This window comes from Danio rerio, chromosome 14 (assembly GCF_049306965.1).
Source record: "Danio rerio strain Tuebingen ecotype United States chromosome 14, GRCz12tu, whole genome shotgun sequence".
Lineage (NCBI taxonomy): Eukaryota > Metazoa > Chordata > Actinopteri > Cypriniformes > Danionidae > Danio > Danio rerio.
This window is the reverse complement of record NC_133189.1, coordinates 20,378,402-20,400,579: the sequence shown is the minus strand read 5'-3', so window position 1 is coordinate 20,400,579 and position 22,178 is coordinate 20,378,402. Positions and strand designations below refer to the sequence as shown.

General features: G+C 36.0%; 1 long non-coding RNA gene across 3 annotated transcripts; it reads right to left on the bottom strand.

Annotated features, from left to right (window-relative positions):
• Positions 1-16,401: 16,401 nt before the first annotated feature.
• On the bottom strand, positions 16,402-19,543 carry LOC141377641 (uncharacterized). 3 transcript variants are annotated; one of them, XR_012390084.1, is made up of 7 exons: positions 19,499-19,543; positions 18,869-18,941; positions 17,471-17,528; positions 17,288-17,381; positions 17,007-17,164; positions 16,816-16,911; positions 16,402-16,641 (listed from the first exon to the last, which is right to left on the bottom strand). It is a non-coding gene; the product is annotated as an uncharacterized lncRNA (long non-coding RNA). The 3 variants fall into 3 exon arrangements; XR_012390085.1 differs by lacking the exon at positions 18,869-18,941; XR_012390083.1 differs by lacking the exon at positions 19,499-19,543 and having other exon boundaries at positions 18,869-19,146.
• Positions 19,544-22,178: the final 2,635 nt, after the last annotated feature.

Sequence of the window (22,178 nt, the reverse complement as noted above, 5' to 3'; positions counted from 1 at the left end):
GATTGTGGTGCAAAGCATGCCTGAGCACGAAACTGAAGACGCGATGTCACATTTAAGGGACTGTTTCCTATAGATTTATAAATCATTCTTACTTTTCAATGAAGAAAAACGGTGGTAGTTTATCAAAGACACAAATCCCTCTCTGCATGCCAGGTTCAGCTTCAGCAAACCTTCTAATACATGCAACACAGTGACTTTTATGATAATTTTTGAATATCAAGTTATGGTTGACATCTGTACCTAGTGTGAGTATGCCTGAAAACAGCCTGGCTTGCAGCAGTATAGGCTCTGGCAGTGAGAGATGCATCCTGCCAAGCTACAACACTTTGCAGAAAAAGACTGACCACAGTTGGCTTCTGTGCCTTAAGGGAAGTCTCAATCTCTCTGATTCCGCAATGGACATCTGCTCACTGGAATCATCAAATGAAAGAGAACCCACCAACCAGCATCCTTATTTACAGCCTAAATGGGATGAGCTGATGAAGAATGGGAGGCCCACAAATAGGAGGTCTCAGACCACCCCAAGTGTTCACCAGGTTACAGGATACACTTCATAACAGCACAGGCCTCATTTTCAGCTTTGCCACAGTTATAACCTCATAATGAGGGCATGCAATTGCCCCGCAAGCACTGTATACACATGCTGGATGCCCAGACATATTACACAGTAATTAGGTTCATTATCTGGAGGTAGGAACTCACCACATCAGGAAAATGCATATTTAAGAAGACACATGCTGCTGACCATACAGGAATTTAGTCTTTTAGGACTGCTCAAAAAGATCCACTCAATGTAGCCCCCAGGAACAGGGGGCTCTAAATCTGCCAGCCAATTGCACCGCCACACAACTAGAATGCAGACAGGAAAGAGACTGGAGAGATCTGGTCAGCTGTCTCCAGATGTGCCTTATAAAGTTCTGATTGGAGGACTGGCTGCACACACATATTTGCACTTGCTCTTTTTCATACGCAGACAGAGTGATTGGTCTTCTAGGGAAATCCCTCAAACAGTCCAAGGCAAGTTTTTGTTTTGCATTTTAAATATACTAGACTGCAGAAATGTAAATGTCAATTAAGAAATTGTATTATTGAACCAAGCTAAATTAGCTTATAAAATTTTCAGGAAAAGGAATAGATCCGAGGAATGAACAGCACATTCTATCAGTTTTCAAAAACATGATGCTATCAAGAATTTATGTTGATTAAAGGGTATCTATTTCAACCCCTTTTTTCAAGATTTAAGATAAATCTTTTGTGTCTCCAGAATGTTTCTGTACAGTTTTAGCTTAAAACATCCATCACATCATTTATTATACCTTTTGGAATATTGGAAATTTCAGTTCTGATCATTTTTGTTTCCTGTGCCTTTAATGCAAATGAGTTAGTTGTCCCTACCCACCACTCTCACATGCATGTCAGAGCCATAAAGATCTCTCTATTGCTCTGATGTATGTCTCCATCTCCTGCTGCATCTCACATCAGATAAGAAGGATGCTGATCTGACATTAATAAGAAATACTACAGTAAGCACTTTCCCAATGGTTACTAGATCTATTTGTTGTGTAGTAAATTCAAGCTTTTCCGCAATGATGAGTCACGTGCAATGTCGTTAGAATGTGCCCACACACACAGCACACACATTTAATTTTGCACCGTTTTTGCATGGCAAACATGGCAGGATACACATTAAAGGTGCAGTAGGTGATTGTCTTCAGAAACATTTTCTGTTGTGCTGGTTGAAAGTCTTTTCACAGTCCAATAGTAATGATTAAAGTATATGATCTAAATGTGTTTATATGTATTTTTATATTCTGGATAAGACATAAAACTAAAACAATGTTCATCCAATTAAATATTGTTGGGCCGACATCTCCCATAATTCCGATAAGTAGCTCAGACTGTCTGTCAACAAATGCAGATTTGGGCTTTTGCGCATCTCTGTTCATGCATATCCGGGTGCACGCCTAGATGAGCGTCGCACGTTCACAACAGTTGCATATAACACTGCCACAGTCACGGCAAAATCAAATGCTGAATTGAAACTTTTTAAACTCCTGAAACAATATTGGATTTACTTTTGCACGCTGGAGGTAGGACGACACCATGGCTGAAGTATTTCTGTTAGCCAGCTAATGTTCTGTTTTAAAACTATTTTATCTTTACGCAGAGCTGATGTAGTTTGGGTTGTAACAAATGGGTTATATGCACAGACGTGTTGTTCAGCCACTTAAAGATTAATTCACTCCCGGTGAAAGATTAATGTGACTATTTTAAGTTTTATAAGGTCCTTTTACTACATTGATAATGTAGATTTATACTTAAATTAACAACAGAACATCAGTAAATAGCACTATTCCGCCCAAACTGTTTTATTGAGCTGAAGTTGCTTTTATATTCACTTTGGGTAATTTCTGAACAATGACAGCGCTGATGTGCTCCCTATATTTTTTACCATGCTACTCTGAATATTCGCTCTAAAATAGCATGTAAACTGTGGCTTATTAATAAGTGAAGTTCCTGCATGCCGCCGGGCAACCACTACTGGCGAATGACTTGAACTAGTGGGTTGTCAGCTGTCGTGTCACGGTGGGCATGGCTTTGAAACACAGTCCCTCCCCTGCCATCCAAAGCTAATATGCGAACCAATTAGCATTTTGGCAGATCACCGTTAATATAGACAGCTGTATGGACATCAGTTATGTTAATGTAGAAAAAAAAAATGATTTAACGTCCACAAACCAGGATTGAAGCGTCTTCTTTTATAATTGTACTGACATGCGGCTGTGGTGATGAATTACAGAAACTTTACTGACTTTATTACAAACATTCACTGTTTTAAAAACAGTTTAAACTTGAAAAATTAATTCTTAAGGTGCAGCTGATCAAAGAGAGCTAAACAAATATTTTTATTCCAGTCACTTTGCGCAAGTCCTGTCTTATGATATGCATTACTTTGGAGACATGTTAATACACTGCTGTCAATCAATTCAATGGGCGGGAAAAACCGCACTCCTACGTCACGTTGCAGTGGGCCTCAGAATTACAGGGATTAGGATCCTCTTTTATTGTCAGAAATAAAAAAAAAGAGACTTATTGTGTTCACGTCACTCCAATATGACTGTGGACACACTACACCTACTGTACACAGTTCTGTCCAAACACCTTCCAAAAGATGATTTTCACCATAGGTGCCCTTTAAATGATTACAAATTGATTAATGCGATTAATGTTTATGAAACTGAATGGTGTTGTGGTGTTGTTGTGATGTTAATGCTTTGTTTTTTGATTGAAATACTATAGTTTTATATCAGTTGGTTAAAATCTGCTCTGTAAAATCAAATCTCTCAATATCTCTCAGTAAAACCAATCTCTCTCTCTCTCTCTCTCTCTCTATCTCTCTCTCTCTCTCTTTCTCTCTCTCTCTCTCTCTCTCGCTAAATGCATAATAGTTCAGTTTGAAAACCCCTCAACAAAAACCTGCATTAATGTACTCTGTTTTTACTCAAGACAAATAAACACCTTTAATATTTCAAACATGCAAACAAAAGCATCACATTAAGACGAGATGCAAAGTCTATTTTTAAACATGAACATAGAAATTCACTTTGAATCATTACATTGCAGGCTCTCATTAGGAAATCAGTTCATGCAGTGCCACAAATAAGACCAGTTTGTGGGAAAGGAGTAGACTGTTTTTAGCACAAAAGAGAAACTTATGCTTGAATACTTAACGGAAATTACAAGTGTCTTTGGCAACAATGGTGTGTTTTAGCTGTAAGGCACAGTGTTTCAATGCTTATTCACTGATGTGGATAATGGAGACACAAAGAGTAACTGAGGCATGGTTTGTGTTCTATTTATGTTATTATTTTACCTATACACAACATGGTTATAAACAAAATATGATTATTCTTATAATATTAACTTGTTCTCCAGATATCTATTGACAGTTTTTTTTTTCTTATTAATCTTCTATGTCTTCGTTTTATTATTATAATTCTCGTTTCATTAATGATAAAACTAAATATCATAATGTTTAAAAAATATAGAGTCTAAACACATAGTGATTATGTTATAAACATGCTATTAAGCCTAACATATGAATTCATATAATAACGTGCTGAAAAATATGCAAGCAACTGACTAATTCAAGATAGGACAGTGTTAAAACCACAGATGTGTTTAAATACAAGTTGAAACAAGTCAACACATCTACTATATCAAGTCACTCACAGGGGAAAAAAAAAAAAAGATTACCAGATTGTACAAACTGCAAAGCTTTATATCAATGAGGTATAAATAGTTAAATCTTGCTGGCAACATGTTAAAATGGATCAGCAACTCGAGAATGCTATTTTTATTATATTAAAAAAGCTCAATGTTTGTAACTTAACCATGTTAACCGCACCTCAACCATGAAGTTTTTAGTAAAACTGGTAGCATAACATAGGAATGTGTATTCCAGATGTAAATATTGTTCTTTCTTTCCACCTCACATGGGTTTAAATTAATTGTTTCAAAGCTATTTTAAACTATTAATTTATTATTATTATTATTATTATTATTATTATTATTAATAATAATAATGATAAACTGCATTATTTTCTCCATTATAGGCAGAGACAAATATGAAAGGTATTTATAGTTTAGCTTGATTTAATTTGAAAAGGTTGCAACACTGTTTCTAAATGATACATTATTTATTTGATACAGTAATGTGTTACCACTCATCCAATATCTTAATATTGAAGCAGAACTTTGATTTTGTTCAACTAATATCAGGCAATGTATAACTAATATTATGCATCCTTTGGGCTCTATGTTAACGATCTAGGCGCAAAGTCTAAAGCACATGGCGCAAAAGCATTAAAAACGTGTCTGAATCCAATATTTGTAATTTTAAGGATGGAAAAACATGGTTTGCGCCACGGTGCATGCTAAAAGTGTTGTGCTTATTCTCTTAATGAGTTATGGGACTGTTTTGAGCATAACATGCATTAAACCAATCAGTGTCTCATTGCCCATTCCCTTTAAGAGTCAGTTGCGTCGCGCCATGGCACATTTGCTATTTACATGGTTGACTTTGGCCTCTATTTTAACGATATAGGCACAAAGTATTTAAGCTGCATCCCAAATGGCACACTATACACTATGCACTCATGCACTATGTACTTATGCCCAAATGGAGCACTAATGTTTTTTACTAAGCGGAAATTCAAACCTTTTCCCTGATGACGTTTGACGTCAAATCAGAGAAATAAGAGAGCAAACCATCAAATAATACCTGCCATGAGAATAACCACATTCACCATCGGGAGGCGCTATAATCAGTCTCGCAGAAGAAATTTGCTTTCACCATTCAAAACAAATAAAGTTATCCAAAATGTGTGCCCGATAGCTCCGCCCGTTACGTGAGCAAACCTGCGGTCATTGAGTGCGTGAAGTGTCCATCATTACACACTTCATTTTACCAGCTGAATGAGTGCATCATCCGGGTTATTAAAGTGCACTTATTATTTTTTAAGTTTTCGGTGTGAACGCACTACTTGCACTATTTATACTACAAAATGACGTAGAATAGTGCATAAGTATGCGATTTGGGACGCAGCTATAGTCTTGCGAGAAAACAGTTAAACAGACCATCTGCAGCGCGAGGATAAAGAATGTGCCTCCTCCAATTTTCTCTCTTTCATGGATAAGGAAACTGTGTTGTACGCTCCACTGAAGACATCTATAAGCATACAAAATGTATTTAGTTTGTTAAGCGCAAAAAATTGTTTCAAAACTATTTTTAACTTCAGTTATAATTTTGAATAAATGAACAATCATAATGAAGTGTGGTCAAAACACTGAGTTTTAGTCAAACATACGAGCTAAGCCCCATATGGTCCAACAGTTAGAAAAAAAATCTAAGCTTGTTTTTGTTAAAACAAACAAAAATATGCATATAATACTGCTAATAATATTAACATTATACAAGAGCAAGCTGTCATGAATAAACTGAAAATGCGCCTTAACAGACCTCCTTTCTAGACCAGCACACCTATGAGTCCACAAAGCGGTGCAAATGGATTTACTATTTAAACAATGTGGCGGAAAATGGTAAAATTACAGTTGCATTGGTCTGAAAATAGCAACAAATTGTGCCAAACAGGTCTTGCACCTTATTGTGCCGGGTGTATGATAGGGACCTTTGTGTCATTTATTATCTCAAGTAATTCCACTATTTTGCCACTTGAGGCAAAAAAATAAAATAAAATAAAATAAAAAATCAATCACACTTTGTAAATCCTCCATTGTATCTCCTTTTTTTTTTTTTTTACATGGCATAACAGTACCGACACAATCAAAATTCAAATCGCAATGAAATTGCTTTCCCATTTACAGTGGCTTCATGATTTTCATAACAAATCATGATCACCAGAATTACATCTACCTTGCAATGCGCTAAATGAGACCTCTCTGTCAATAACTCCCTCCTGATTTAGAAAATTATATGCATTCATCTAATGTTACAACAGTTTACTGACTACATGACAGTCAGGGGTTTCCAGAGGAGCCAATATCTTTCCAAATCAGGCGAGCTGGGCCATGATTATGAGCTATCCCACTGCTGCAATATTAATGGAGAGTGTGAGGCAGTCCCTAGGCAAGCTTAATCACCGACACTCACTCTCTATGAGACAGCTGTGTGGAAAAGCCTCATCTGAGACTGTGTGCGACTGCCATCCAGACCTGCACTGAGTCCCAGTGCTGACATTTCCTAAATGGCACATGTTTGTCAGCAGTGTCACAGGAAGAGCAGCTCCTGCAGCACTTAACAGGCTGCTCATCCACACCAGAGCCTGAATTACGCATTAAATTTCCGGCAAAATTACAATACACAGTGACTCAGAGACGGTCATTATGTGAAGGAAATGGTGTTGTATGATAAACATGACGTTAAGCTGCACGATATGGAACAACAACATGCAGCAACAGTTCAGGTATTTATTTATGTGCCTTTTCCTAGAACAAAATCCAAAATTATTAATAAGAAGGATTGCATAAGACACACATTTAAAAGAAGGTATTTGAAACTTAAAGTGAATTGATTTAATAACAACAGCAATAGTAATAATATTAATAATAATAATAATAATAATAATAACAATAATAATAATCATAACAATATTAATAATAATTTATGCCGAGTTCAGACTGCATGATTTTCAAAGTAGTCCGATGCAGGACCGGATTGGCCAATCGGGAGGACCGGTGGGCCGGTCCGCTTTTTGACCGTGAGGGCCAGTGTTTCTAGTTGCTTGCACTCTCAGCAGTCACACAGTTTTTTTTTCATTTATTTATTTATTTGACCATAGCCTCACTCTTTTTATTCATTATTTTGCCGCAGTTCCGCTCTTCTTATTTATTCTCTCGCAGCCCCATAAACAAAATGCAGCCTGCTGGGTAATGATGATATAATTATCATTTCGGCCACACAAGCATAACAGCACCATTGTGGTCCAGTGGTCAGCATGTTGTGTTACGATGTCGTTGATCTGTGTTCAAACCTCACCTGAGTAATTATTTTTTCTTTTTTTTCTTTTTTTTATTGTTAAGACATATAAAACTGTAAGGTTGTTGAACATTTGAAGTTCTAAAGCAGCTGTTTTCTTGAAAAAGACATGATAGTGTAATTAGAAAGTGAATTGGAAATGACCTAATTTTAATATACTCAGTCGTGAACTGAGGTGGGACGGTCTAATGCTAGATACTCCAGGGCTGAAAAGGAGTCCCACTCCAGCCCTGGTCAGATGTTACAGATTACAAATGTTTTCACACGGCATGACTGTCTGGCCTAGCATTTTGTCGCTGCTTTGTTTACACTGCAAGGTTTTACACTGCACGACTTTACAATAGGAAGAATCACTGACAACTTTGTCCAAACTATGTCTCACAACCAAACACTTTTAGTATACTTTTTGTTATTAATTACATAATGAGAAAGAGGCTTTAATTGAGGTAGAAAATATTTGCTCACCTGGGATTTAAGGGAATTAGCAATTTCTCCTCAACTTGTTTCTTTCTTGAACTGGTTATGTTAATGCTCACATGCCACATTATACAGTCACGGACGCTGCTGGCAAATTTTTATAAGTTTTTCCTCCATTTCTTTAGTCCAAATAAACTGAAAATGAGCGTTTTTAACAACCTCCAACTGGCCTGCAAATACCTGTAGGCTACTAGTGTATGCTGCTCTCTCATTGGCTGTAGGTCATCGCGGATGTTATTTTCAGTCAAAGTCGGATTCTGTTGTGCATACATACTGTATACACAAATCAGTGGGTGGAGCTAAACAAGCATGGATGCAGAGGTAGGCATTGCTCTGCTGTAGATGCAGACTTTATCCAGACTGTTTAGAAATAAAGTGGTGTAATCCACAGCCTGTTGTTTTGGCCGGATTGACTTCAGTATAAGCTTTTAAACTAAAGAAAAACTTTTTGGTGAGTTCTGAAACTTATAATATGTCTTAAAGTGTAATGATCTCCAAAAGATCAAGCAATGTTTGATTCCTCTGTCTACGACCTCTTTAAGCTCTACTTGCCATTCAGCTCAATCAAGGCTCAGAACTCTTTAGAATGTTTTAAAAAATGAAAATTGCTTTAAAATCAAGAGAAGAGATTATCAAAATTATCACGTTCCTGATTGGCAAAATGATTGACAAAGTGGGTTAGGAGGTGGATTCGTTTAAGGGGTCATTTAGATGAGAAGATACCTTAAGTCAAACACTTTACATGCACTGATGATGAAGCCCGTCTCTGTGTCCCAGTGGAGCTGCCAGAGCACATTGATAACAGTGAAAGGGATAGATTTATAGAACGTGCCTGAAAAGACACTCTTCCTAGCCTTTTTGAAGAAGCACACTGACCTCCATTCACCAGACTTGTGCTTGAAACCTAGACTAAAGTCACATGATGTCAGTGTTGCGGTTCTGCTCTCTCCTGAAGCTGCTTGATTCCTCACCCCTCCTGCCTTGGTGTGGGCTCTGCCACAAGCTTGATCCCGGGCACAAACATGCTTACTGCAGCTTTATCTGTCACATTCAGGTTAGAAGATTGTTGACTCAGGCAGACAACTAGTAAGCTCATGCCTTTTTGTTGCAAAAAAAAGGCACACTCCTTGGTGCACAAAAATGTATTTTTGGCCTTATGCTGAATCTGTAGTCATAATGGTAAAATAATTCAGATATATAACATTTTTCACATTATTTCATATAGTATGTTCTCTTCTGGAGAAATCCATGTCTGTTTTATTTAGGCTAGAATAAAAGCAGTTTTAATCCATTTTAAGGTCAATATTGTTAGCCCCGATATAGTATACTGTTTTGTTTTGCAGTATGAAAGTTTGACACCCAGTGGTTGTACTAGGTATTGCACTCCTGGTTTAAAACACAGGCAAGCGCGGGTTGCCAGATTGATGACATCAACAGGAGCTGCCTGAGCCTAATTGCTGATTTAAACTGTGTTCTAAATAAAAGCAACAGCTCGCGATAGAAGGGATATTTTCTATATTAAAAAGAGTTTTTGTCCTATCAAACACCTGAAATTTATCATTTTAGGGATGGCTTCTATTTCTTTCAACTGAACAACAGAAAACTATAACAATGACCACCTTGAGTACACCTCATGGTCTTTATTCAGTGTTAAATGCTAATTATGTGAGTTTGAATGCCATTTTATATGACATTTATTGCCATACTACTGCAGCAGATAGTTCACCTCAGATCTTGAAAATAAAATAACCGTTTGAAAATTAACTTTATAACTGTGTCTCAGTGCAAGTCAACAAATATTAGTAATTTAGCATGTATATTTAATAATGTTAAAGAGATTTATTATGTATTAGATCATAAGCCGCACCAATTTGTTGGAGTGCAGTGAGTACACATAGTATGTGCTTCTGAATGGCTGTATTTACATTTCTGTGTTGTTGGGTCTGGTACAAACAGCCAAATTGCTTATCCCTGCAAATTTCATCATGCAGTGTTGATACGACATGGGGTTACAATGCAACCTGCTCACCTAATGTTTACATTTGAAATAGTTATATCATTTGCTAATTAATAGAAATTTGGAGGCTGAAACTGTCCACCGAAGTTCACATTTTTTGTTGCGGACACATGTTTTGTGAGCCTTTCTGGCTGAATGACGAAATGTGTGGTTTTCCACCAAGGCAACCTGGGGTGCTGAAATATAATCGACCAAACTGGCATTTTGCGGGTTAAAGGGACTAAAACAAAGACATTTCACCATAGAACGCACATGTTCAAAGCAGAGTATCTGACCTTAGCATTGTTTTTCAGCTAAACAAAGTTTACTTAGCATGTTTCTTAGATATCTGCAAAGATATTATAGTATTGTTATGCTTTTTACAAATTAAAAACGTACTGTATACAGCACCTTTAAAAAAAAACAGAAAAATTAAATAAATAAAACTATCGATTTCTACCATGACTGCAGCTAACTATGAGAGCCCTAAAGAGTTCCAGCTTGATGACCATCCATTGGTGGTTTAGTCTGAACAAACCATGAGTTAAGTTGAACAAACCTTGACCTAATGTAATTTTTAATAAAGCGTGTACTTTGAACTTCATTACAGAGTCAATCTTTTGTGAAAACAAGTGTACTGAATTAGTACACATTTACAAAAAAGTAAAGCAAAATGCTGCAAGTAAACAATAAAATGGAAATATTGAAACTTTAATTATTATTATGCTTTGCCAACAGAACATTGTTTTGAGTAAAACTGAGTCATAAGCACATCCTTTTGTAGTGCAATGTGACATGAGTGACAATGGTTGCAATCCAGAACATTTCCGCCATATATAAGATTGTAGGTTCTACTGTTTCAAAAGGGGTAAACTGTCTCTGCTCTGCTATGTCGGCATAAACATACCTACTATCATAGAGGGAAAAAGCAATCTACTGAAGCCATTGTGCCTTTCACCTACAAACTGTGAAATCAGCAGAAAGAGTGCAATGTCTCGCAACACAGTAAAACAAAAGCAATTCAGGAGATGATGAAGACAAAACAGCAAAAGCCAAACTTGGGTATGGGCAGGTTAAAGGCCTGTGCTACCTGGTTGCCTTTAAGTGCAGTGTTTTGCTTTGACTTGCTGTGGTAGTTAAAAATGACAGGCAAGTTTCTAGAAGAGCAGTAGAACGGTGTCCTCTTCATGTGGGAAACATATTGAATGGGTGTACACCAGGATCAGTGAGAGCTTTTAATTATTGATGAGATACTACTTGACGGTCTGGCAAGGTTTTTCGCTCACAGAAAGTTTAGGGAATTTTCAGGAAACAAGGAATGAAACATTGAGGACCACATAGATGCCATACAGGAACTCATGATGTAGTAATGCTCCTAGGGAATATGTCCGAATAGGTCCTATCTCTCTTTCTCTCTCTCTCTCTCTCTCACACACACACACACACACACACACACACACACACACACACACTTCAAACAAAGGAAATCCATATTACTGTGGAACCGTTGCCCATTGGGGATTAACTGTTTGAGTTTGCTGCTCTCCACTTCTCTTCTCTGGCTAGCCCAGTAAATAAAAAAACAGAGTTCTAAGCGAGTTGCTGCACAAGGCCAGACGAAGATGAATCTTTCAACACTCTAGACTAGACTGTGGGGAGTGAATCATTCACGCTTCCATTGAATAGGAGGAGGCAAAAAAGCATAAGCCAATCTGAAAAAAAAGTTCTCATTTCATCTACCTTATATTCCCCAACTAACAATAAGGCTACACTGACATTTTTTGCATTTGCAATTCCTAGGGAAAATATCAGGCCTCAGAACCAGAGCTCACAATCCAACAGACATGAGCTACTGAAGCAGGCAAGGATTCAAAGGCCACACCAATTTGATTCTGACCACCATACAAGGGTAAATCTAGAAAAAAGAGGTAATGTTCACACAGAAGTAGAATATAACTGCAACACCTGTATTAAAGTTCCAAACACAGCTTATGTTCAAACATTTTCAGGATTCATAATACTTCAGACCAGAGATGCCCAAACTAGTGCTTGCGGGCCAGAGTTGGCTCAAGGTAACCTTTGATTTGGCCTGCCATCCTATCTGAGAATAGATAGAAAATTATAGGAATCCTATCGAGATTGTCAACTCAAAGTTAATGTAACCCTTTGTTTGTTTTATCGTTAAAAGCTGACTGAAATTAAACATTTCATTTCAATGGTTTAAATAATCCTCAATTTTGTTTAAATGTATATGCTGTCGCCTGACAATGAAGACTTTGGTGAGCAAATCAAAGGCAGATTCTGCTTAACTAGTTATATAGCATTGAACTCCACAATATAGATGCAATAAGTTATAATTTAAAAAGTTTAAGTTATACTGCATAAGTTTAATTTAAATGTAATTTAAAGTAATATTTTCTACCAATTTTAATGAGAAGAAAATACTAACGTAATATAGTTTGGAATGTTTATCCTAGGCCCATGGCTCTCAATGATACTTGATTTTTGGCCATTCATACAAAAAATTTTGGTCAACCCTGCTTTAGACAAAAGCCTGATTTGTGAATACAGCTATACTGGTACCTGTATTGCAATGTAACTAAAATATGTCAGTAAAACAAGTGTCATGTGTAATTATCAGTTTATTTCACTGTGGCGACCCCTGATAACCTGAAGGAAAGAGAGTGAGTGAGTGTGTGAATTCACTGCATTGTAACTTGGTTACTGTAGCCACAAACATGTTTGAGAGCTATCATTCCAACCACATACGTTTGCAAATGTTGATTGGAACTACTTTTTAGGGGAAACGTACTAAATAGTAGAACTATATTTGTGTCCTGCTAAGTGTCCTAAAAATGTAGTTGTCTGTCTTGTCAATGCAAAAGAGTCACTCCATTGAAAAAAATAATGCAATGCATCTAGCAGGGAGTCAGAATTTGGCAGCATCAAATTTAAATAAGCTTCGTCTGAAGTTTTAGATCAAATCACTTTCCTTCAACGAAGCTACTTCCATCAGTTTTGTTGTCTGTGCAAGACTAGGCTATCAATGTAATTTCAGGTGATAGAATGTGGAATTCAACTGTACCTTCATACTGTAAAGGTATCGTAAGGTTGTGCATGAACATATTATTACTCACACCAAAGAGTAGGTGGAGTTGTCAATCTTAAATACTGACAGCAAAAATGTAGCCTATGGCATGCAAAATGTAGCCTAAAGGGGCTTTATTTGAGGACTTGGAATCATTGGAATACCAGCGCAAAAGTCCATGCATAGTCCTTGTTGAATCATGGTCTGATACGCGAGCTGCATTCACATCATCTCCTTATTACGGTTATTCCAACATAACATGTGACATTCTAATCACAGTTGTTCACATTTGTGCCAAAGCCAACCTTAGCACTTAAAGGAATTTGTGGCAGTCACTATTACCAAGACAACATTAATGTCATAAATATGTCCTAAACTTGATGGTCATGAAGAAGTCCATCTAATAGCCCAATGATGAAACTAACAGCATGGCCAAATGTTAAATGCTTGTAAGCCTTTCCCAGTAGCCTAAATTATAGAGTATTTCCATCATTCTGAGTTCATAATAGTTCAAAAGGTGATGATAATAGTTAAACATGGCAGTTTGTTCACGTTTGCTGAAAAAATAATGTGCTCTTTTTTTCCGGCTTCTCCTTTGTTTTTTCGCGGGTCACTCTCGCATTTGTCAGACTGAACGGATTGGGTTTCAAAAGCACGTCAATAATCAAGCGCATGTTATTATGATCAGCTCAAGAAGTTTGTTATTTCAGATATAGACACACGGTGCGCGCAAGCCAGAAAGCGAAACTGCTCGCGCTTCAGACTGGCTTGTAAAAAAAGGGGCACAGGTCAAATTTGCTTTTCTTTTTGGCTTTGTGGCTGTTTGAGCCCGGGTCGACCATGCCTCATTATATGTAAATATAATTACGCTGTAATCTCTCGGCTGTGTTTTTTAAACCTGGCTGCTCTTTTGTTTTTATTCTGGCTTGTTGCGTAAGCCAATGACATGTCTTAGTAAACCAGTAGCGTTCAGCTGCGAGTCAAGCTCTGCCTTTTGGTACCCTTTCTCGTGTTTGGTACCCTTTCTATAGGATGCCTAAAAAGTGGTGTGGTATGGTTTAGTTCAGTATGCCTTTTGACAGTGGAAACGGCCATAAAAGCATACGAAACCAAACTTACCATCCCACACACGGGCCATAAAGGTCAGGAAGGGGGACAGTTGAACAACTGGTTTCCTCTCTGTTCTTCTCAGATTAGAACGTTTATTGTTTAAGTGCATGACAATACTCGTGGTCTCGCCTCATGGAATTCCACAACAGTTCTCAGGGTTTGAGATTATGGAGAGACTTAGCCATCTTTACAGTCACAAGGCCATTATAATTTTGTCATGCATCTTTTTCTGATCACTTTTGTCAGTGGAAAAAAATCTCATTAAAAGTGCACATATAAAAGTTAAATTCCTTTCAATAAAATGTATAATGACAGCATTAATAATTAATAATGTTTATGGCATATTAATGCACCTTAACTTTGTTCCACTATACACTGTAATCCCGAATAAGTTGACAAAACTCAAAAAATTTGAGGTAATCAGTTACGTCAAATTTTTTAAGTTATGAAATTATCTATTTTAAGTAAACAGAAACATTAAGTTTTGAGTTTGTTGTACTCATGCAAGACACTTCACCTAACTTAAAATACCCAAGTTACTCAGCTTATACGTTTTAATTGCAATTAACTTAATTGTTTTAATTTTTCCAAACTTTAAATACTTAGTCACCCAGCTCATACATTTTAATACCAATTAACTTAATTGCTTTAATTTCTTTCAACTTTAAATACTTAAATCACCCAGCTCATACATTTTAATAGCAATTAACTTATTTTTAATTATTTATCTCACCTTTACATACTTAGTCACCCAGCTCATACATTTTGATAGCATTTTTTTTAAATTAACTTCTCCATAGTCAGTTTCACAAATAAAATTAGCCATTATTTTAATCTTTAAACCCCATAAATCTGTCAAAATAAATCTGTAATTTAAAACACACAGACAATACCATTTTAGACATTTATTTTTAAAGAAAAAATGTCCAACAGTACTTTCAAATTTGTCTCCTATGCAATTACAAATGTCTTAAAACGATAAAAACTATTAGACATAAAGAGATTGAAAATGAACACTATTCTAAATTTAATAAAAATTACCCAAAATGTAAATATGATATCAGACATAAGAGCCTCAAGAAAAAACAACTATAAGTTTGAAAAAATTGAATAATACATTAATAAGTGTAAAACTTAGTCTTAAGGCATTCGTTAAAAAAAAAATAAGTGCACATTCTATGAAGTGACTCGTTTAGTGTAAACTACACAGAAACTGTATATATATATATAGTTGAAGTCAGAATTATTCGCCCCCATTTATTTTTTCCCCCAATTTCTGTTTAACGGAGAGCAGATTTTATATATATATATATATATATATATATATATATATATATATTGTAGCGAGGCAGAGGGAAAACAGCGACACAGTAGGATGAGTTTACAGACAAGTCCCCGGAGGGTGCTTTATTTACAAAGTGTGGGTGGTGTAAAAGGTGCTCTTCTTTAAGGTGAGGTGCTCTGGTGCTCCGGGAAGTAGGTGAAGGACAGTGAGTAGTCGGGTGAAGGATCGTCACGAGCTGGAGTCCGCTATGGAGAGACAAAGAGACAAGCATTAGCACAGGCAGTCATTGAGAGAATGAAGCTCATCTTCTCCTGGCGTAGGTTGGGCTTATATGCCTCTCCGCGTGATGCCGTCCAGCTGTGAGAAATCCTGGCTTGATGATGGTCCAGCTGGGTGAAATTAGCGACCAGGGCGACGTGGCATGTGATCGCTCGTTACAATATATATATATATATATATATATATATATATATATATATATTCAGTCTTGGTTGAACTATGATTCTGTCATTTACTTATTCCAAACCTGTTTGAGTTTCTTTCTTCTGTTGAACACTTAAAAGGTTATTTTTGACAAAAAAAAAAAAAAAAAAAAGCTGAGACCTGTAACCACCGATTTTCACAGTATTTGTTTTCCTATTAGAAAGTCAGTGGTTACAGGTTGTCAGCTTTACTTAACTTTTGTGTTCAACAGAAGCAAGAAATTCAAGCAGGTTTGGGACAAGTGAAGAGTTAGTAAATGACAGAATTTTACATTTGGACAAACTATCCCTATATATAATAAAATGCATACTTACCAATTAAAGGTAAATAAATGTTTTGAAGTTACTACCCCAGAGACAGTCTTTATTAAGTAAAAAAAAAAAAAAAAGCTCTACATTAACTCATTCTTTAAGGTTTCCATGCTACGAGACTTTTTATTTTCCATCATCCATGCCAAGCAAAACTTTTTGCACAAGTTCAAAGTCCTTTACTATATATTATGTGAAGAGCATACATTAATCCATACAAGACAAGAAAGGTCTGGAAGTGTGCTGTGGGTGGTGTCCAATTCATTCTTCAGGACAACAGAGACCCTCAGTGAATGCAGGGCCAATAAAGCATCTTCAGTCAGCAGGATTATCAATCTAAAAATATAATTCAAGGATATTAATGTAAGGACAGTATCACAATGACTGAGCCAATATTATATGATTCATCAACTATTCGTGATTACAAATATGTTATTAAGTAAAAGTTTTCAAAACTTTCATCTTTTCATTAAACATGCCTAATTGTGAAAAGAATGAATGAAGTCTTACCATGGTGTTCCTAAAGAATCTTAAGTCACGCTCACGCAGCAAGACCAAAAGACCTCTGATAACAGTAGTCCGTCATGAACTGACATCATTCAGTTCCTGGAAATCAAGAATCAATTTTTTAAAAATTAAAAAAATAATAATAATTCAAATTATATTTTAATGTATACTTTAACACGTGACCCCAAACATACCTGCTCATCATAAACCTTTAAAAGATTAGCCAGGGAATCTGCTGTCTTGCCAGTTTTGGATGCTGTTTGCCTTAAAATTGTCATCAAATGAAATAGGTGGTGGTCCAGTTGTGCAAAGAATTTGTGGGGAAAATTCTCATTTGTAACATGTTGGTACTCTGCAAACAGCAAAAAGAAACAAGAGAGAATTTCATAAAACAAACCCACACCACAAAATATACAATTCTAGAAAAAATGTATTAATATTATTATTATGTTTCATTTACTTATCTATTTTTTACCTCAGATGAAAATCAGGTGTTGATCAGATGTTGAAAGCAGGATCTTCATGTTGTAAACTGAACTCAAGGTCTAGCTGAAGTTTCACTTTCCTTGCTGCAAAAGTATCATTGATAAATACACTGTAATATTTATTTTATCTGGATATGCCAGGCATAGTAGTACAAAATAAATATTTTACCCACCTTTCACATGCCTCCATTTAAGAACCTATCTGTAGTCAGCAACACCCGACCTTCAATTCTGTATGTACACAAAGTCACAGTGTCATTTAGCTGAGAGTAGTACAATTGCATGATGTCTAACGTTAACCTCCAAAATGGTTAGCAATAGAGCTGATTATCATGTTAGTTGCTTTGATTCGATGAACACAGATTTAATGTGTATGTGTAATGTGTAATGTGTAATGTGTATTTATATAGCGCATTTATTGTGTATGGCCATACACCCAAAGCGCTTCACAATCATGAGGGGGGTCTCTCCACACCACCACCAGTGTGCAGCATCCACTTGGATGATGCGACGGCTGCCACAGGACAACGGCGCCAGTGCGCTCACCACACACCAGCTATTGGTGGAGTGGAGAGACAGTGATAGAGCCAATTCAGTGGACGGGGATGATTGGGAGGCCATGATCGTATGGGCCGATAGAGGGACTTTGGCCAGGACACCGGGGTTACACCCCTACTCTTTCACGAGAAGTGCCATGGGATTTTTAATGACCACAGAGAGTCAGGACCTCGGTTTAACGTCTCATCCGAAAGACTGTTAATTTAAACAGTATTGAAATTTCTAAAACAGAATAGGACGACAAAGAAATTTAAGGCCTGATTTTAAAAGCTAGAAATAACAAAACTTACCTTATTGTTTAATGATGTAAAAATATATACTAAAATATTTATATTTTTAAGATATAAATATATTTTAAGCTACAAAATTTGCACATCAGAAAACTATGTCTTGTTTACCACGTCTTAAATATTTTGTTTTGTTATTATTTTATTTAATAACATAATTTTGTATTAATGTGTTATAGATATGCATACTTTGTTTTTTAGGCTGTTTATATTCTCTCCAGAGTAAACATTTTAAAAAATAGATTGAAAAAAAAAAACTTTTATCATACCTTTAAAATACATTTGACCTAAATGACATTTAAACCCATTTAACTGATCGCATTAATCAGGTAATCATTGATATGCAGAGATGTCCTCTTAAGCGCGAGGAAATATTAAGTGTTGATCAGTGCTGGTGATTGAGGTAAAGTTAGTGTTATATTTACACATTCAGACTTTCTCCTTAATAATATAATTTCAGAAAGGTAATTTTTGCATATTCTTAATGGTGAAATCATATTAGCAGCCAATGACTTTCAAAGTACAACATTGTTCAGTCAAAAAAAATAGTGCATTTAGTGTAATGTTGTTTTCATGTCATACTTGCATGTGATTTCAGAACGAATAGACAAAGTACCATGGTAAACAATTTATGGAGCGAGTCACAAGTTGTTACTAAATGAATGTATGAATATAAAACCAACTTTACCTCAATGTGGTAGTGTAAATTGAAGCTCTGCTCTGTACCTGCTCAGGTGAGGAGCGCAGCTTAAATGTTCTCCGTCAGGCTATCCTCATACATGGATCAGCAAGCAACAAGCTGCGTGTGACAGAGTTAAGTTTTGAGACTACGTTTTTGCGCGTCATCAGAAAATACAGTTTAGTGTTTAGGCGGAGATCATTTGAGTTATGATTAACGTTACGTTTCTTGCGCCTTTCGTTTCCGAAGTGCCTACAGATCGCAAAGATAATACCACATTCACAGACTGGATGGAGTTCAGCGCAGCGCCATGACATGCGGTTGTGTGAGCGCGCGTCTCCATGACAACTTCAGCACAGGCTGAGAAAAGGCATACTCGCGCCAAGATTTAAATTTTTTTGAAAAATGTAATCTGCCGATTTTAAATATTTTTGTCTTTATCACACTCTGTTAAAATTCAGAGTTAACACATTACAACTAACGCTTACGTTGCACTGATTCTAACTTTTTAAACAGTAATGTTAACGTTAGTTAGCAACAAGTGAGGCTAAACATGTTTTCTGTAATGTACGACATGTAAACGCACCCTGATTAACTCTACATTACATTGAACTGTTACTGTGATTATATTAATTAAAACATACATTTAATATTGGATTTGTAAATATTTTACTTACTATAGTGTGAAGCGATGCCGATCCGCCATCTTGAAAAAAACGAATGAAGCATGAGCACGTACGTGAACCTGGATGACGTCAGACGCAAAATCACTGGGCTGACAGATTTTGAGTTAATGAAACTTTAAAGAGACATTTTGTATAAATTAAACCCAGCAGAATTGTTCACCTTACTTGAAAGATTAAATTTTTTCAAACTCAAAAATATGAAAAAGTTCTAAATACTCATCAAGGTTAATTAAGATAAACGAATTTTAATGATTTAAGTTAATAGAACTCAATTCAATTAATTAGTTACATCATTAGGGTTTACAGTGTAGTTGAGGTGTACATTATTTTGCTTTATCGTGCAGATTCCCTTACATCATGGTTCCCCCTTACACACATACACATATGCACACATATTCAAAAAGGCATCATGTCCTTCTTACAAAGCTATCACTCACATTAGATCACCATGATCTCACACTGTTCCATTTCAATCGATGAATCTCTATGCAGCACAATGAATTTCATATTCACACTTTGTCTACGCTTTGTTATAATAGGATTCACAAGTATGAAGTACTCGATAATACACAAAAACTGGCATTTCAGGCAGTAAATAGAATCTGTTAAACACCTCTGATTGGCCATCGGACTATCAAATAAATTAGCAGATATGCTTGCAAATGGCTTTTATTATTATTATTATTATTATTATTATTACTTTGCTCAATGCTGCAAATACAAACAGCACTAAAATGGAGCACCTAACCAGTTGCAAATGTTCTTTTATTACAGCTTAAACTGAGGGTGCTCTTGGCTTTATTTGAGCACCCCTGTAGAACTGGACTTGATCACCCGACTGATTTCTGACAGCTCCAGGACTTTTGTTAAATTTACAGATCATATATTCTGCAGTGCTGCATTCCCACCCAAGGATAGTCAGACCAACACAAGGGCAGCACTGAAATCAAAAGTGCATTATAGATGCTGAAGTGTGCAAAGAGAACGCCACAGCTGTTTTCTTTAGTCATTTTGCAGTGATTTGTCTGCTGCATAGACAGCCAAGTTTTAAAAGCCCATCTTGCTTGCGGTAAATTTCTTATTTATTGCAGTACCCATTTTGTTTTGCTTAACATTTTATTTTGGTAATATTAGCACTCAATCCATTCCACTCAAGGATGAGAATTCTAGAATTAGAATGTAAATCTAAATAAAACTAATAATTATTATTAAAGTAAACACACAATGTACTATATCACCTCTACAATGACACCAGATTTCAGATCTTGAACTCAATGTTGACTGTTTTTTATAAATATATATATATTTTTTATGATTGCATTAAGAAGTACGTAAAGTCTACAGTATATTTTATGTGTACTCTTCTGCAATATGTACTATTCTAGACCAAAATTATTGACATTATTAGATTGTTAGGTAAAGATAATCTCGGCATATATATCCCAACAACTGTTCATTCATTTATTTTCTTTTCAGCTTAGTCCCTTTATTAATCTGGGGTTGTCACAGCAGAATGAACCTCTAACTTATCCAGCGTATGTTTTACACAGCAGATACTCTTCCAGCTGCAGCCCATCAATGGGAAACACCTGTACGCACTCAAACCCCTCCCCCCCCCCCCCCCCCCCTGCAATTTTTAATATAATTAAAAATAAATACTTGTTTACAACAAGAGTCAAAAAAGACAGGAAAGAAACATCACTAAACACAGTAAAAAGGTAATGATAAATGGGTCACAAATAGATGGTGAATATTCATGTAAATTAAGTAATGTGCATTATGTTCTGTTAATAATTAATTATATGATAAGTCTGTTTATATTAAAGGATGCCTTTCAAATGGTTTTAATTACTATGATTATCAATGTTATTATTATTATTCTTTTTTTTTTATTTATATAAAAACTGGAGAGAGATTGAAAAGACATCAGTATATTCACACTGACCTAAATTAAATATTCTGTATTTATGTAAATAGTCTGCAGTGCATGAATATATTTATGATTATACGTTTTAACATTAAGGTGCAATTACCTGTGATAAATTACAAAATGCAGATAGCTCTAATTTAATCATAAAACCTTTGATCCATGGATAGAACAAATGAAAAACACGCCGCTAAATAAAGCAGAAAAAACTGTATGAAATAGGGACTAATATAGCAATTTCCTTGCACTGTACACATACAATTACTGTCCTGGATGTCCAGCTGAAACATGACCAGCGATGTAGGCTATTTGTTTTATCTACATTTGTTATCTGTTTTATTAATTTAAGATTGTGCCCCACGGTTTCGTAGAAATTACTCAAGTTGCACCTGCCGGTGTCCCACATATCACTTCTGTGCTGCAGGTTACCTGTATTTATATTATGAATTGAAGCAAACATAGTCAACAAGATTGCATCTTTATTTGATCCAGAAAGCATGTTGAATGGTCCAATTACGAGCATGCCATGGGCAGCAGAATTATGACACACATTCATCAGAGATTAGAGGTGAAGTGTCTTGCACAAGGCCAGAACAACAACAGCCAGAGGATAAGAATGGACATTAGAAAAATCTGCCCTCTTCTGCCATGTCAAGACCTCTGAAACCCTAAACAGGATGTGAACTACTAATACATCAATTGTATCTCGAGCTAACACCTATTATTCCATGTTAAAATAAGTGA